This window comes from Anopheles gambiae, chromosome 2 (assembly GCF_943734735.2).
Source record: "Anopheles gambiae chromosome 2, idAnoGambNW_F1_1, whole genome shotgun sequence".
Classification (NCBI taxonomy): Eukaryota; Metazoa; Arthropoda; class Insecta; order Diptera; family Culicidae; genus Anopheles; species Anopheles gambiae.
The window spans coordinates 86,504,158-86,519,380 of NC_064601.1; the positions used below are offsets into that span (position 1 = coordinate 86,504,158).

General features: G+C 40.6%; 1 protein-coding gene across 22 annotated transcripts in view; it reads left to right on the forward strand.

Annotated features, from left to right (window-relative positions):
* The first annotated feature begins 7,199 nt into the window (after positions 1-7,199).
* Positions 7,200-15,223, forward strand: part of LOC1276287 (glutamate-gated chloride channel) — a 111,929-nt gene continuing 103,905 nt past the window's right edge. For 6 of the 22 annotated variants that reach the window (XM_061652211.1, XM_061652212.1, XM_061652213.1 and 3 more), the window contains exons 1-2: positions 7,378-7,760; positions 8,934-10,515. The gene's annotated coding sequence lies outside the window, so the exon portion shown is untranslated. Of the gene's footprint in view, positions 7,353-7,374; positions 7,787-8,933; positions 10,516-15,223 lie in introns of those variants that run through there. The other 16 variants (XM_061652202.1, XM_061652206.1, XM_061652207.1 and 13 more) reach the window with 9 other exon arrangements.

Below are 15,223 nucleotides of genomic sequence, written 5' to 3' on the forward strand. Positions count from 1 at the left end.
GTTGTCTGTTTGTTTTTATATTGACAGTTTTCAATTTTTGCTCACAACTTTTCCAGCGTCAATTCTTTTGAATACTTGTGTCATGGCAATCATAACATTCATAACTGTTTCTTCCTCAGTGTAGCAGTAGCAGTGCAGTGCAGTTTTGTTTCAAAGTTTTTTTTTCTCTTCCTTTTTGTATAAGGTTGCAACTATTATTTTAAAGCAGCACATGCAACAGCTTACCTTGCACTGGATGGCTCACGAAAGAATTCATTTGCGAGGTTAAGGGACGGACCGTTTTAAATTTACAGCTTTTCAATTTGCGTCCGTATTGCTGCTGTCGTACAAATTGGTTGGGAATTAAATTTGACTACCTGCCAATCAGAAGGCTAATCGGTGTGGTTCTCGTGCAAATGGTTACGGCAAACGGTGGACCTAGACCGACCGGAGCGGTTGTGAATATTGAATTGCAGCTGCAAACCGTTGCATGCGGGAGGAGTATGGCGGTGTGCAGTGAAACGGTGCCGCTTATAAATCAATCAGACCAAAATAAACAAATTCTAGCACCGAACAGTGATTGCGTGAGGGTGCAATACAACATGCAGCAAGTGAAGAAGAGCAGGAAAATTGGAATGCGGTATAGATACATGTACATAATTAAGCGGTTGATTGCATCAGTAGCTGTTATTACTTACATGGTTGAGCTAGAATTTAGTGCTTTTTTATTGTTGGTTTTCTTTAAAAAATGTTTTAGTTTCAATTTTTATAAATAGCTGACTTTTTATTATGTGTTAAGTTTTTGTTTTACGTTATCCTATTTTTGTACGTGTTTTATATCAAAATAAATCATTTTAATTTCAATTTTGAAGCTTTCTTTACATTTTCTTCTTTTTAAGTTCATTAGTCTTACATGTTTCATGTTTTGTTAGTTAATAACTAATGTTATTAGAAAGCTTTTATTTACTTTTTATTTTATAATTTTAGATGTTTTATGATTACATTTATCATGTTATGTTTTACAGGGTTTTCCAATTGAGTTTAGACTAGCAGCATACTTTTTTTGAATAGTCGCAATAGATTCTTGACTAGCATCCTCTATTTTTGATTACAAGCAATGGATTATTGACAAGGAGCAATTGATTTCAGCAGACCGGTTGCTGGCGCGGAGTGACCAGATTGTTTTTGAGGTTATCGATAGGAAATCTAAAGCAAATTCGGTAATTTTCAGTAAAAACTACTTTTTATTCACTCATAAATTTTATTAAATTCCAATTTTATGGTTGAACGGTCAATTATTAGAAAAATATTTGATTTTTGGTTAGAAAAACTGAGTTGTAGTGTGCTCAATTGTAAACCGATATTCGATCGAAAATCGATAGAACTACATATGGTCACACTGAAAAACTTGCTTAATCTAGCTTTTGGTTAGGTTATGCCTGTGGGTTCACTACTGCATATTTCAATTCAGCCGTTAAGTGCTTTTGTGTTGTATTGTGCATTCATAAAATCAAAACAATAGCACCAAAAACCTATCAGATAAAATATATCTTATTTTGTGGATGATATATAGCAGTAAAACAGACGCTTGAAACTAATGAGCGGATGAAATTAAATATCATCCACAGGTTATTATTCAAGTCGATCTGTCACACCGGGTGTTATAAACGCGACGCTTTTAGGCTGTCATGCAGGGACCTGCTGAAATCAATTGCTCCTAGTCAATAATCCATTGCTCGTAATCAAAAATAGAGGATGCTTGTCAAGAATCTATTGCGACTATTCAAAAAAAGTATGCGGCTAGTCTAAACTCAATTGGAAAACCCTGTATTAAGTTTTTATTTGCAATGTTTAATTGAGATTGAAATCATTTCATTTATTCTGAACAATATTTTTGATACATCATCATTATTATTATTATTATTATTATTATTATTATTATTATTATTATTATTATTATTATTATTATTATTATTATTATTATTATTATTATTATTATTATTATTATTATAATTATAATTATTATTATTATTTTTATTTTTATTAATTTTATTATTACTATTATTATTATTTTTATTATTATTATTATTATTTTTTTATTATTTTTATTATTATCATTATTATTATTATTTTTATTATTATTATTATTATTATTATTATTATTATTTTTATTTTTTATGATGTTTATTATTATTATTATTATTATTATTATTATTATTATTATTATTATTATTATTATTATTAATATTTGTGTGTTTTATTTTAAGGAACTACTTATTGGAAGCTTTTTTACCTTCTATAAACCAATGATGGAAACTGATGTTGATAATATACATATCATAATTGCAAAATTTTAGTGATAGAGTATTTTTCAAAGTGATTATTTGTATGGGATTCATCTTTTACTTTGCTAATATTGTTCATATTTGCTTTCGAAAATCGTTGGCAATGTGTCCAAATAATTTTACAATTTTTCTAATATTTTTTACATTTAAAAGGTTCAACTTTTCCAATTTCCACATAAAATTTAACATCCGCAGCGTATCGTCCATGCATCAACCCCTTCCAAGCGGGATAGAAAAGAGCAGCAATGACAGCAATTACCTTAATCGTTAGTGTTAACCATTTACAATAACACCGAGCGGATAACAATACCTTCGCCAACTCCGAGCGCTGACGATGGCGCGACACACTTTATCATCCGGAAGCGTGTGTCGCTGCTTTTATGCTACCACCCCGCGGTACGTGCCCGATCTGTGGGCGCCCATCACATAGCTGTCTCGCACTACAGTCGCAGCAATGTGTAGCAAAGTTTTTGCGTTAGTTTAACTCCATCGCTGGCTCGTTGAATGTTATCGTTTTCTGTGTTCGTTTCCGCGGGTTTTTTTGTTTTTTTTTTTTGCATGCTCTGCCTTCCACAAAACCCGCACCGGACGTGAAGGATGTGACAATCGTAGCGAACCAGCGCTACCATTCCGGTTTGTTTCCGATCGGAGAAACTTAATTTAATAACACACGTTAACATTCATTCTGCATCATCCCGCCCGGGTGGACTGTTGAGAACGCTCGAAAGCAATTAAAAGTCCCAGCAACGTCAAAATCGATATTTATTTCGGGAACAACGTTTCCCAACCGAGTGCGAAAGCTCCCGGCAGGGCTTGGAGGTTGGAATTAGAATGAGTGGGGTTTTTTTTCTGTTCAACACACTATTGCTCAAAATCACATTGGTTCGTCGCAGGAGCTAGAAGGAGCTGATCGGGTTGTTTCCCGTTCCTTTTGCTGCCTTGTAACATACGTCCGTCTCCTTTATTCAACGGGACGCAAATATCAGATTCTGCTACGTGCAAAAACTACTCTCCAAGCTTTTCAATGCTTTGTAGGGAAGTGGAAAAAGGGGCAACGCAAGACGCAGTGGGCTAACACTATTTAATCAATCACTTTGTACCGAAGCGAACGCACAGTGGCGGTGGCAAAAAGGGGGTGGCAAACGTAGTGCGGCCCGAGGGCTTTGATTCGTGTGACGCTCTGGGGTGTAAATTATTGCTTGTAGCAACGAAAACTTTCATTTCACTGCTTACAGCTGAAGCATAACGTTTGTTGGTCGCTCTTCAAGGGATGGATGGGATGAGGGATTGGAGGGGTTATGGGGTGAGGGGAAACATTATACCAGCCAAAAAGAATATTGAATTCTTCATGAACCAGAGAGTTGCGCTTGGTGACGGTGAGGGAAGTGGTTAATTAATATGGATAAGGATAAATATAATGGATCATATTTAGCGCTATTCGGTTGGGTGTATCGCAAGGCTTGGTATAGAACACAATTCATTAGCATTATGTTTGTGTTGAATGAATTGTAATGAAAGACGTGGGCACTGGACATTCGATACGACACATGATATTAATTAATCATCACAAACATTTTGTCTCTGATGTTGTTGCAGCGATCAGAATAGAAATGTAGTTGGTACAACAAAATAAGGAGTTGTTTAAAAGTTATATATTCTATTACAGTATCAACGTTAAAGATGTAGCCAAATAATTTAAATCAAATTTGATTTTTCTATTAAATAGATACCGTACTGATTCGAATTACAGACACTTAAGGCATTGTTGGCATGTAATAAATTCTCATTCTCATTTAATTTGTCATACTTCAGTATAACTCATTTTACTGAAGTCAAACCTTCTACAATCGGGGAAAAAATAAGATTTTAAATAATTTTACTTGAAACACTGCAAAAACTCATGAAACTGAAATTATATATTGATTGATATTCCGGACATTTTCGGGCTCATGTTTCAAATGACGGACGTTTTGATTCAAATTCCGGACAGCCTCAAAATTTCATTTAAAATCTTAATATTAACACCCATACTACTTTTTTTGTTTTTAACTTATATTTACGTCCGGACCACAAATTCTGAGGGTCATTGTCCTCCTGAGTCGACAGGACGAAGGTCTTACTGACAACGGGATTTGCGTGCGGTTTTCCTCTGGCATTGAACCGCAATACTGCTGCGCGATTCGAAGATCTTTCTTGTGCGGCTATTAAGGCATTGGGCACATCTATCATCAAATATCGTTATTTTATTATAACCGAATCTTTCTTCTTGTTATTATCTCTGTCAAAAAAACGTATTTTTATGCAATTAATCAAAATTTACTTCGGTTTTACGAAATTAAAATCAAGATAAACAATATTGCTCCGAATTGCGGACAGTATTGAATATGTGTTTTAATGAAAATCAGAGCACAATATGATAACTGATAACACTATTATTTTCACGCTGACAACTACTTTCACAATGGATTTCGATGTATTTCAACGCACGTGGATGCGATAAATAGGAATTATCGAAGAAATACAGGGTTTCTCTAGCCAGCTCAACATCGGAAACGAACAATTCAATCTCGTAAAATACATTTCAACAATAAAAATGGAATCTCGAATGATCTGTCATTGGTTGCTCGGTATACGTACGATATTCATTTGACAATGTTAAATAGGGATTTTGCGGATTGGAAATGAAACTTACAGTGTTGAGCTGGCTAGAGAAACACAGTAACACTGGTGTTGGGTTGAAGCAAAACTGCTGAGAAAGCCTCTGAAGGTGAACCGACCGACAGAAAATATTTATTTACTAAGGCGTCAGGGCCTACTCAGGGTCAGACACATTTTAATATTGTTAGCACATTATGGGCATTATATAAAATTAAAAAGCTGTATGGCCAGAAACTAGATATAAAGCAATTCAATCAAACGATGCCGAATGTCCGGATTTTGAAGCTTTCGGTAATTTGAAGTATAACGGTATACTTTATCCATTTTGCTATCAAGTTTAAGTTTAACTCCTGTCAAGTTTTAAAAGAATAATAAATTTTCCATTAATCAAAATTGATTTTCATCATCCTTTACCATGCACAACATCGATACACGTCTCATAGAAGTTGCATTTGCAAAACTTTCCTTGACAAATGCGATGGAATAAACCTTACAAAACCATCAGAACCACACAAAAAGAAAACGAAGTAAAACTGACAAGTTGGTAGCATACACACTCACACATACAATGCACCACAAAGCACAAAAAAGCTCGATTGAGTTTCAAAGTGAAACGCATTAAACAGATCGGAAGCAGTAACAGAACGCTAAAGTCGTTCGACTACTTCTGTTCGAGTTTTATCCATTTGGCATCATCGAAAAGAAACAATGAAACCGTTTCCATTCGGGCGCGTTTGAGTGGATGTGTGTGTATGTGTGTGTGTGCAGATCGTACGATAACAATGAACCCCCAGGTACCCTTTTCGGTTCGCCCAGTCCAAAACCCGGGCGTTGATAGTTTGTGTTACTTTTCAATAGTTTTTACACCAGTCCGTCCATCTGGCGTGTCCCGTACCGTGGCGTGGGTACCGTTTCCGGTTTTATGTGCCGCTCGTTTCAGCGCGAGTGCTTTTTTGCTCGCTCTTCGTATCCTCCTCGAATGTATGGGGAAAAAAAGCAAATCCACCCACTAGTGTGTATGTGTGTGTGTGTGTGTTTTTATCGAATCGATTGTCGAGAGAAGATGCAGCCCACGAGGGGCCACGGAATGCACAGGGTCCTAGTTTTCCTAAGATTGTGTTTGTTTGTTCTGCTTGCCTTTTTATGTACGCTCACTCGCTCTTTCTCACTCGCTATCAATCGTTAATATTTTATCGCAACTTCTATGGAAAAGACAAATAAAACGCCGGTAAAAAAAGAAAAGAAAAAATCATACAACTCGCCTTTTGCCCCAACAGCGCTGCGAAGGCAAAAGCTTCACCCGAGGAGGCAAAAAGCTTCCGTTTTAAGTTTCCATCCCGCGAAAGTCACCTTCCTTCGCGGGCCACGGACATACACGAACAACAATCAACAAGCCCGCGCTACCGCTTACTTCCCCATTTATTCACTCCCCACTGCCGGCGCTTTCGTTTCGTGCGAGAGTGCACCGGAATGCCGGTATTCGTGCATGTGTGTATCGGCACGGTCGGAAAATCATATGCGGCAGATGGTGGTGGCGGACTCACTTAACCCTTCACCTGCTCGCAGAGCAGGGCCAAGCCGAATGGTAAGGCAAGGGAATAGAAAAGAAGGAGTAGAAGGTGAAAATGGGAAAACAGGGACATCACACGCCAGGGGTGCATGCGCCATGTTGTCGCAATTCGCATTTTTCCGACGACGCGTGCTGTAATGTCAATAGTGAGTGATTTTCCCCGCCATGGGGTAGGGGAACGATTCGTGCCGATTTCCCCTGCGTAACGCCGTCACTCACTCGCCTTTTTCCTGCTCCGGTGAGTTACTCTTTGTTTCGATTTTACCTCACCAGTTTTCCACCTCAGCCGATCGAAATCGGTGAAAAGCGTTGTGATGGTGCCACGAGCCGCAAAGAAATGTTCCTCTCAATCGATTGCAGCGCCCTCTGTACGGTCTTCCCGGTAAGCTTCAAGAACCAAAAATAAAACCGATTCTTTTGAAAAGGGGTTTTTGTGTGACAGTTTTTTATTTCTGCTTCTTCTTTTTTCTGTCTGCCAACCATTCGTTTGCTCGCCCGTAGCTCACCACGTGGCACTCAGTGCGCGCGTGCTCATCTCGATCGAGAGTGCCTGCATAACGCGGGCGCTCGCCTTAACGATCTCGCCAGCGGTGGTGAAGGGGAGATTTTTTTTTTGCAGCAGCAGCAGTAGAAGTCTACTCGCTAGCGCATTCGACGTTACGCTCAGTGCGTTGCGGATTTTCACCGGAAAAACATCCCCGTCTCCGTGTCTGGTGGTTCGCGGAAACTGTACGCGTGTGTCTGTTTGTGTCGGGCCTGTGTTGTTCGATCGAGTAATCGAGGCTGCTGTGTGCGGAGCGGTACGGCTATAAACAGAAATATTTGCAACTCGCTTTGTGTAGTTAAGCAGTAAAACATTGCATAAAAACAAAACCACAAACATATCCGTCTTCTAAAAAGACAAAATCCAGCTAATTCGAGTGTGCCGTAGTGTGTTGCATCGTTATTTTCCCCTGCGTTTCCTTTGCCCAAGCTCGCCGACCAGTGTGCCGTGTGGGTTACGGTCGGTCGGCAACCGCTCGGGAAACAGTGGCCGACGGGACACGAACGACGATACCACAGCAGCCTTCCTGCAAGCTGGACGTTACTGGCTCGTTACTGACCTGGCACTCGCTCAGTCGGCCGAAGGAACTCGTTGCAGGCGTTTGTAGTATGCGCAACAAACGGTAGGCAACGCGTGTCCTACCACCGCCGGAGGGAAAGAACGTGTACGTGTGCGCCTGTGCGTGTGTATGTGTGTATTGTTTTTGCATGTGTGACTGTGTGAGCTAGGCACGAGCAGCTAGGCAGAGTGGGGGACGGACACGGACAGAGATCTGCCGATCCCAGAACGTTACACTCCCGGTTGTTGTGGTTGCTCGAGTTGTTCGGGAAAGCTTTGTTTGGTTAGAAGTTCGGAGTCGTAGATTCCATTGCATCGGCCAAAAGCAAAAAAAGGACTGTTAAATTAAAAGAATGAAAAACTGATCGCTAGTTTGTGCATGTGAGGTTTTAGAAAAGTATGAGTTAAAGAGAAAAAAAACAACTATCCACTGTGCTCATGATCGAGTTGAAATCGGCGTCGAGTGGACAGACCGTCAGACGGAGCTTCGCGAATGAAATTACATAATTTGCTGCAAGATGTGCGAACGAGACACAAGCAACTGCAACATCGGACACTCGAGGAACTCGCCTTTTAGGGGGGAGGGGAATGACATTCTGATACGTGCTGAAGTGATCTAATAGCGAGAATATTCAAGGGAACATTGTTTTTCATTTATTATTCATTTACTTCACTTGCGGGAAAGATCGAAATGGCAGTAAAAAGCAGTAAATTTGGTTTTGTTGCTGGTTGTCTAACAATTTCTTTTTCATTGTTGCTTAAAGTGTTGTTGTTGTTTGTCTTACTTTCTGACGTTCGGTTGATGAAATAGGAATTTAAAATCAATTGTATTAATTGATGAAAATTTTCATTGGAAGTTGAGCTACTTGCTAATCAACAGGGACAGTTATTATATTATGACGACTTAAAATGACAATACTTATGCAAACTTTAATACGATAAGATTGTTAACTGATTTTTACATTATTTTTTCATACCATACGAATATTAAAAATGTTCAAATAAGAATAAACTGTAGAGATATTTCCATTTGTCGAAAGCTTAGATTGAAGTCAGATTTGGTGAATAAATAAATGGGAAATGAAAATTAAGGAAATAAGTCACATTTATTGAGAGCATAGTATTGTATGAAAATAAACATATTGAAGCAATGATCTGGCAGAAGTTTCCAATTTTCTACGCCCTCAAATGTCATGTAAAATGTGCATGTAAAATGTCTAAATCTTGCAACTTGACTTGAAATTGACTTGAGTCTTGAAATTGACTCACACTTTCACAGCTAACCAGAACAGAAAAGTCGAAAACCACCCGTTCCTCGACAAGCTACGGCAACGGCGAGAAGAAAGTGGTGAGTGGTGCAACTTTCAACAAAAACAAACAACGGCAAACCAGTTAGACATTTTGTCTGTGCGTGAAGCTCCGAAAATTAAAATCTCGAAAATCCTCGAACTCCGAACGGGGGTGGGGAACGCACTGCAAGTGAAGCTCCGCCAGAAAGAAAACACCGTGTCGACCGTGAGCGTGTGTGTATGTGTGAGTGTGTGTGTGTGCGTGCCGGGGAAATTTTGAAAAAGCCGCAACCGCAGCAGTGTGTGCAGAAGTTTTCCCGTGCAGTGGAAGTGAAATTTCCGAAAACCTCCTTAGCGGTGTGACCGTAGTGTGCTTTCCTTTGTCACTGCAATAGTGTGTGTGTGTGGCTGTGTGTATGTGGCTGTATGCATACGTGTCAGTGTCCGTGTGCTTGGTGCATTTGTGAGCGTGTGTATGTGTGAGGCAAAAAACAGCAGCCGAATTGTTGTTGTTTTTTCTTCTTTGTTTAATGCATGACCAACAGTTTATGTGTCCGTGTGCGCGTCTCCCTTTTCGCGTGGAAGCAATTGTTGTGTAAGGCTTCGGCGTCGTTTGGTGAATTTTTGGTCGACGGTTAAGCATCGGAAGCCGAAAAAGTTCGCAACAGCGGACGGTCGTGTGAGACATCTTAGCTTGTTGTGCGCTGCGGGCCTAAGGGCAAAACGTGTCGGAATTTTGTCTGGGAATGGCCGGCTGAGTGGTGTTTGGTGAGTGCTGTTTTTTCACGCTCATTTGGTAAACGTTTGTGCGCGTGTTTTTCTTTTACCACCCCGCCCCCCCCCCCTTTGCCACCAACGATCACAAACGAAAGAAGCGTTAAAATTTCTCGCCAACCTCCTGACGATCGTGGCAAGCGAGAGCGAGAGAGAGAGAGAGAGAGAGAGCGAAGCATTCTAAGTAAACCGCACTTAGAACGAAGCAGTCGAGAACGTCCTGGTGGAAATCGATTCGCCACGAAAGTGAGTCTGTGTGTGTGCGTGAACGAGAAAGCACGAGCAAGTTTTGAAAGTTTTCCCAACGCCACACTGTGTGGTCCCACGTGTGAGTGTGAACGAAAGTGTGAGCGTGAAGGCAATATAACAGCAGTCGAGAGAAAAAGAAAGCAACTGCCACCCCAACACTAGCGCTGCAGTTTATTCCTTTTGGTGTGTGCAATCGTCGAAGTGTGCAGCTTGATGAAAGAATAGTTTTGTTTGGTTTTCTTTTTGTTTTTATCTCTTTCCGGCAAAGGCAAAGTGTCCTTGTTGCTGCTGCTGGTTTGGAAGTGTGTTTTTGGTGTGGTATTAGTGTGGCGATTGTGGACCCGGCAGAAGGGCAGGATTCACTTCTGGGTTATCCTGTATTTGTGGGTGTGTATGTGCTTTAATCCAGTGTGACCAAGTGTGATTGAGGGGACGTGTGCGGTTTAGTGAAAGGAAGCAGGATCGGCTGGGCCAGCTAAGGAACTGTGACGCCCGTGTGACACGACCAAAAGGGACCAAAGTTCGGGTGCCCGTTCGTATGCAGAACACGTAAGTAGCAGTACGCGGGGTCGGTTGCTTGCGAAATGGTATTTCGTTTATTTCTTTCTTCGTTTGCGCCTAATGCTGCAACATGCACGGGATGAAAATAGTTTCAGGCAGGGTTGTATGTGTGCGCGTGCTTTCTTATCAGATTGAATCAGATTTGTTCGTGTGTGAAGGAGTGGTGGAGGTTTGCCCCAGCGCTCTTGCATGAAGGAATTTGAAAATGAATGTGCAAGAAATTAGAGATGAAAAAAAACTGGGAGGAATATATAAGGGAAAACGGTGTCTCTTAGACATGTTTAAAGTTTCTTCAAGCTAGCATGTTTTGCTTATTTGTGTAGTATAAATGCTAAAGATTTGAGTTATGGCGTCCTGTAAGTTACGTTTTATTGAATAATTAGTAAAATCATAGTTTTCCGAGGCAAAAGCAGTACACAACCAATGACACAAATGACTGAAGTTGTTGCTATTAAGAGCGATTTTACATAGCAAGTGTATTGTAATCTTATAGTTATAAATCTCGAAACCACTTGAAGACTTTTTATAAAAAAAAGATCACTTGGAGATCATTTTAGTGATCAATTGAGACAAACAACCTAATACGCCTAACGTTTGCATAAAAAATTGATTTTTCCAGCTGGCTGTAGAAAAAGAATTAAGCGAATTATTTCTTATCATGAACATGAAAGGTAATTATTCCAGATTACTTTCAAAAATAAATCTACGACTTTGCGAGCCGCCTCTCGTCAGTAATGCGGAATGTTCGCCATGTCGGACGAAGACATGCGTGTAGGCATGTTTTAAGGTCTACCTACGATTTTTGTCAATTACTCTTAAGTTTTTATGACAAAAATATTTGAGTAGAGCTTTTGCATCATGTAGGTCCAGATTATTTCGATGGAACGATGCTGGGGGATGTTGGTCCAGTTGGAATAGAGCTAGGGTGTTTTATCTAAAATCTTCCGAAATTCACCTAAAATAGTCGCATTGAATTTTGGCATCATTGCATGCCACTGCGAAGTCAGTTGACGCGATTTCTGCTTCTTGATATGTTTGTTCATGTTTCCCAGGTACTATTTCACTGTTCACTGGGCCGGTCTGGTGATGTAGTCGTCAACTCGTACGACTCAATAACATGTCCGTCATGGGTTCAAACCTAGAATGGACCGTCTCCCCGTGGCAAGGATTTGACTATCCGGCTGTGTGGTAATGAAAGCCTGTATAGGCCGGCATGTCTGCATAGGACGTTATGCCAAATAGAAGAAGACATTGAAAGAAACAGGAAAAAATGGGCTATTTTACCTAAAAAATTGAGAAATATTGAACAAAATTAAAACTCATTTTAACTTATTGAACTTATTGAAACTTCAAACGAAACTTTGCTTTTCGTTTGGTTCTTTAATTGGTTTGCAGAGTCGCTGTTATGAATTCGAGCTTTGCAAAATTACGACTGAATGATCATATGAATGAAATTTGAATTCTTGTGTACCAATTAATTCCTGGATTGATCCTTTCAGCTAAATATAGTCCTTAAAAGCTTGATTCCGTTCAATTGGAGTTTATTCAAGTGTCAACTTCACAGTTTAACAATTTCTAAACAACAATAACAATTTCTAAGGTTAAGACCTCATATAATGAGTTGAGGGTATGAATGTTGGTTTTCCAAAAGGTACAAAAGCATTGCCTCACATCTGTCATGATGATTCCTATACGCGTACACATTTTCAATGAAATTTGCAAGAAATTCGTACCAATACATTCATCTCCGGCTATGTGTGTGCATTTCACCCAAGATGCTGCAGTATTACTCCTTGAACACCACACACCTCTTGTACACTGCTGCTAAACCAGGTATTTAAACATCACAATAAAATAAGAATGGGTGACATTTAGATGCGGCCCTCCGCCCTGTCTGCCCGTCCGCCACCCTTTTGCACCCCTGCTGAGCGTGTAAATTCATATTCAAATTCGCATACACACGACCGTAATGAAACCTCGCACCGACCGTTGTGTGTTTTGCGCCGGTGTTGCGAAGCCGTACGTCGTTAAAATGTCGCATCGCCGCTGCTGCTGCGCGTGTGGCACACATGTGAATGTCAATAATTAAAATAACGAAACGTACAACAGCAACACAAAAATGCAAACAAAAATAACATACAACCAGTGAAATTGTGCTTCCCCGGCGTGCTTCCCACCGACTGCTATGTGCCCTCCCCGCCCTTGCTGCTGCGAATTTTCCCGTTAAGCCTTGGAAAACAAAGCAAAATTGTTGCTTTGGCCGGGAGGAACATAAATAAAATCAAATTAACTCATACACACTCTTAATCCGATTTGTCGAGTTTGGAAGTTCTTGGGATTCGCTTTTTCCTGTGTGCCTGGGTGGGGTGTGGGATCGATAACTGTGGGTGTGTGCGTTGAGTGCACTACATCAAACACACAGTCATTCAAAACATCCACCGGTGAGCATTGATTTAAAGTAATAATGTTCTCTTCCGGCAGCGATATGAATGAGTGATGTTGTTGTTTATGAGTCAAATTAGATAGAGAGAGAGGAAGTAACACACGACACAAAAAGGCTTGAAAAGATTCATACAAAACGGTTGCAAGCAATCAAAGTACGCGACAATTGGAAGGCCAGCTTAGTGTAAACACCTGAGCGCTACGAGCAGTGCTAAATCCCTAGGAAACGATTGAAGCGTGGAAAATCCTCCCCCTTCTCGTTGCGCACAATTTTACTCTTCCTGAAATGCACAGCAGTAGCACGGAGCAGCAGCGCACCAATGTAGGGCAGTTGTTTTGGGAGGCGGAGGCGCTGTTGTCCCTTTAGGGGATTAAACGGTGTATCGATTCAAACTGCATTTAGTTGTCAGTCGCACCTGCTAAGTGCAGCAGTGCCGGGGCAGTCGCTCCTTGTCTGTCTCTCCCTGTCTCCCTTTTCTAGCGGGCTGCGTGTGGCCCAAAGGTATTAGGGGAAGCAGGTTAAGGGTGAGTTGCAGGGGCACACGCTTTCACCTTCAGCAAATCGGATTAGTTCCAGGTGATTTATGAAAGAGTCTTACACGCTTCTTATCTTACGGATCAGGTCGGATTGGATGCAATTGAATTAAATCGTTCGAGTGTGCACTTTAGCTTCTAAAAGGGTGAGCACAGAGATAGTGGCACTGGAAGTCGATATCCCTACATTGATCATCACCGCAAGGAATTGCACCATTTATTTATCAGCTCCCGAGTGTGTGTGTGCATTCTGAGAAGGATTTAGCTAATGTAATGGAAAAAGGGCTTTCTCTAGCGTTGGTTCCATTCTCTACATTTAATCTCTTCCCGTTTCGAGGGCACTTCCCAAAGGGTAATAAGAGATAGGTGGTGAGGGGGGGGGAGGATGTTTTGGCAGTGGTTTGGCAGCAACAGTTGCCGCTGGCGTTGGGCGTTGGGCGACCACGCAACGCAACAGTTATTTATGTTTATTTTAACCACGCAACCTAACGCCGGCCCTGGCACGGCACTTTTGTATTGTTATCCCCTTCCTTCACTATCCCACGTTTTTCCCTCTCCCCCCCTTCCCCCCCCCCCTCTTGACCGAACAATGGTTTGTGTTGGTGGTGTGTGCGCTTTTGCATCAATGCACACTATTTTTGTAGCTTGCATGCATGCATGGTTCGGGTGGCGGAATAACACACACACACACACACACAAACAGCCGAAACAGACCCGTGTCGAAACTATCAAGGGCAAGCTACCGTCGGGTGCCTGTTCGGCGGGTGTATGGGTGAAGAATGTAGAGGATTTCACGGCCAACCCAACCCTCCCTGTGGCTGTGTGCAGTGCAGCGTACGGCACGCCAATAGGGTAGCATTGGAAAGAAAGTACGTTTCGAAACAGTTGACTGTTTGTCGTCTGCTCGCGACGGGGAAGAAGGGACATGGATTACAACATATTATACATGAAAGCTTTTTTGTCTTCTTATTTTGTTTTGTTTGAGCCATGGCTGCTGTGTTTCGATGCCAAGGGTAAAGATTTGAGACGCCAGGTAGACGGATTCGTGCCTGAGTGTTTTTTTTAAGAAGGAAAAGGGAGATTTGTGGTGATGAGATAAAGGGATTATGTTTAGTTTAAATAATGTATGATGGTAAACGAGTGTTGAAATATTCCTTTTTAATTTTTAATGTTCGAATTCTGTATAATGTTTTTTTAATACATAATAGAGTGGGACGACGTGTATACGGGTACCTTTTATCCGGCTGTCAATTTATCCGTGCTGTTTAGGAATGAAAGTTCAATACAAAAATGACATTGCGTGCTGAGGAGAATATTAAAAAAAAAATTTATCAGAGCAAATTGTTATTAGAAAAAAATGCTAAAATTCATGGCAAATTTCAAACAATCTTATTGAAAAAACAAGCAAGTTCATAAAAATTTCCTAGGTTTTACCAAAAAATAATATAAATTTCAAAAAAGACTTGAAAATGTGTGATAAAATCAATACTTTTACCCATTATCCTTGTTATTCGAGTATCCTGACGAGGTCGTGTCCCGATGAGTCCGGGTAAACGGCGACCCACCCACACCCGGCTTACACAAAATGAAACATCAAGCATAACGCACTGTTATTATGTTTGTTGTTGTGAGGTATAAAAATACACTTTTAATATCTTCGAGCAAAAGTTAAAAGATAACTTTTAGCTTCTTGCATCATCTAAAGCCCAGGTTACAGCCC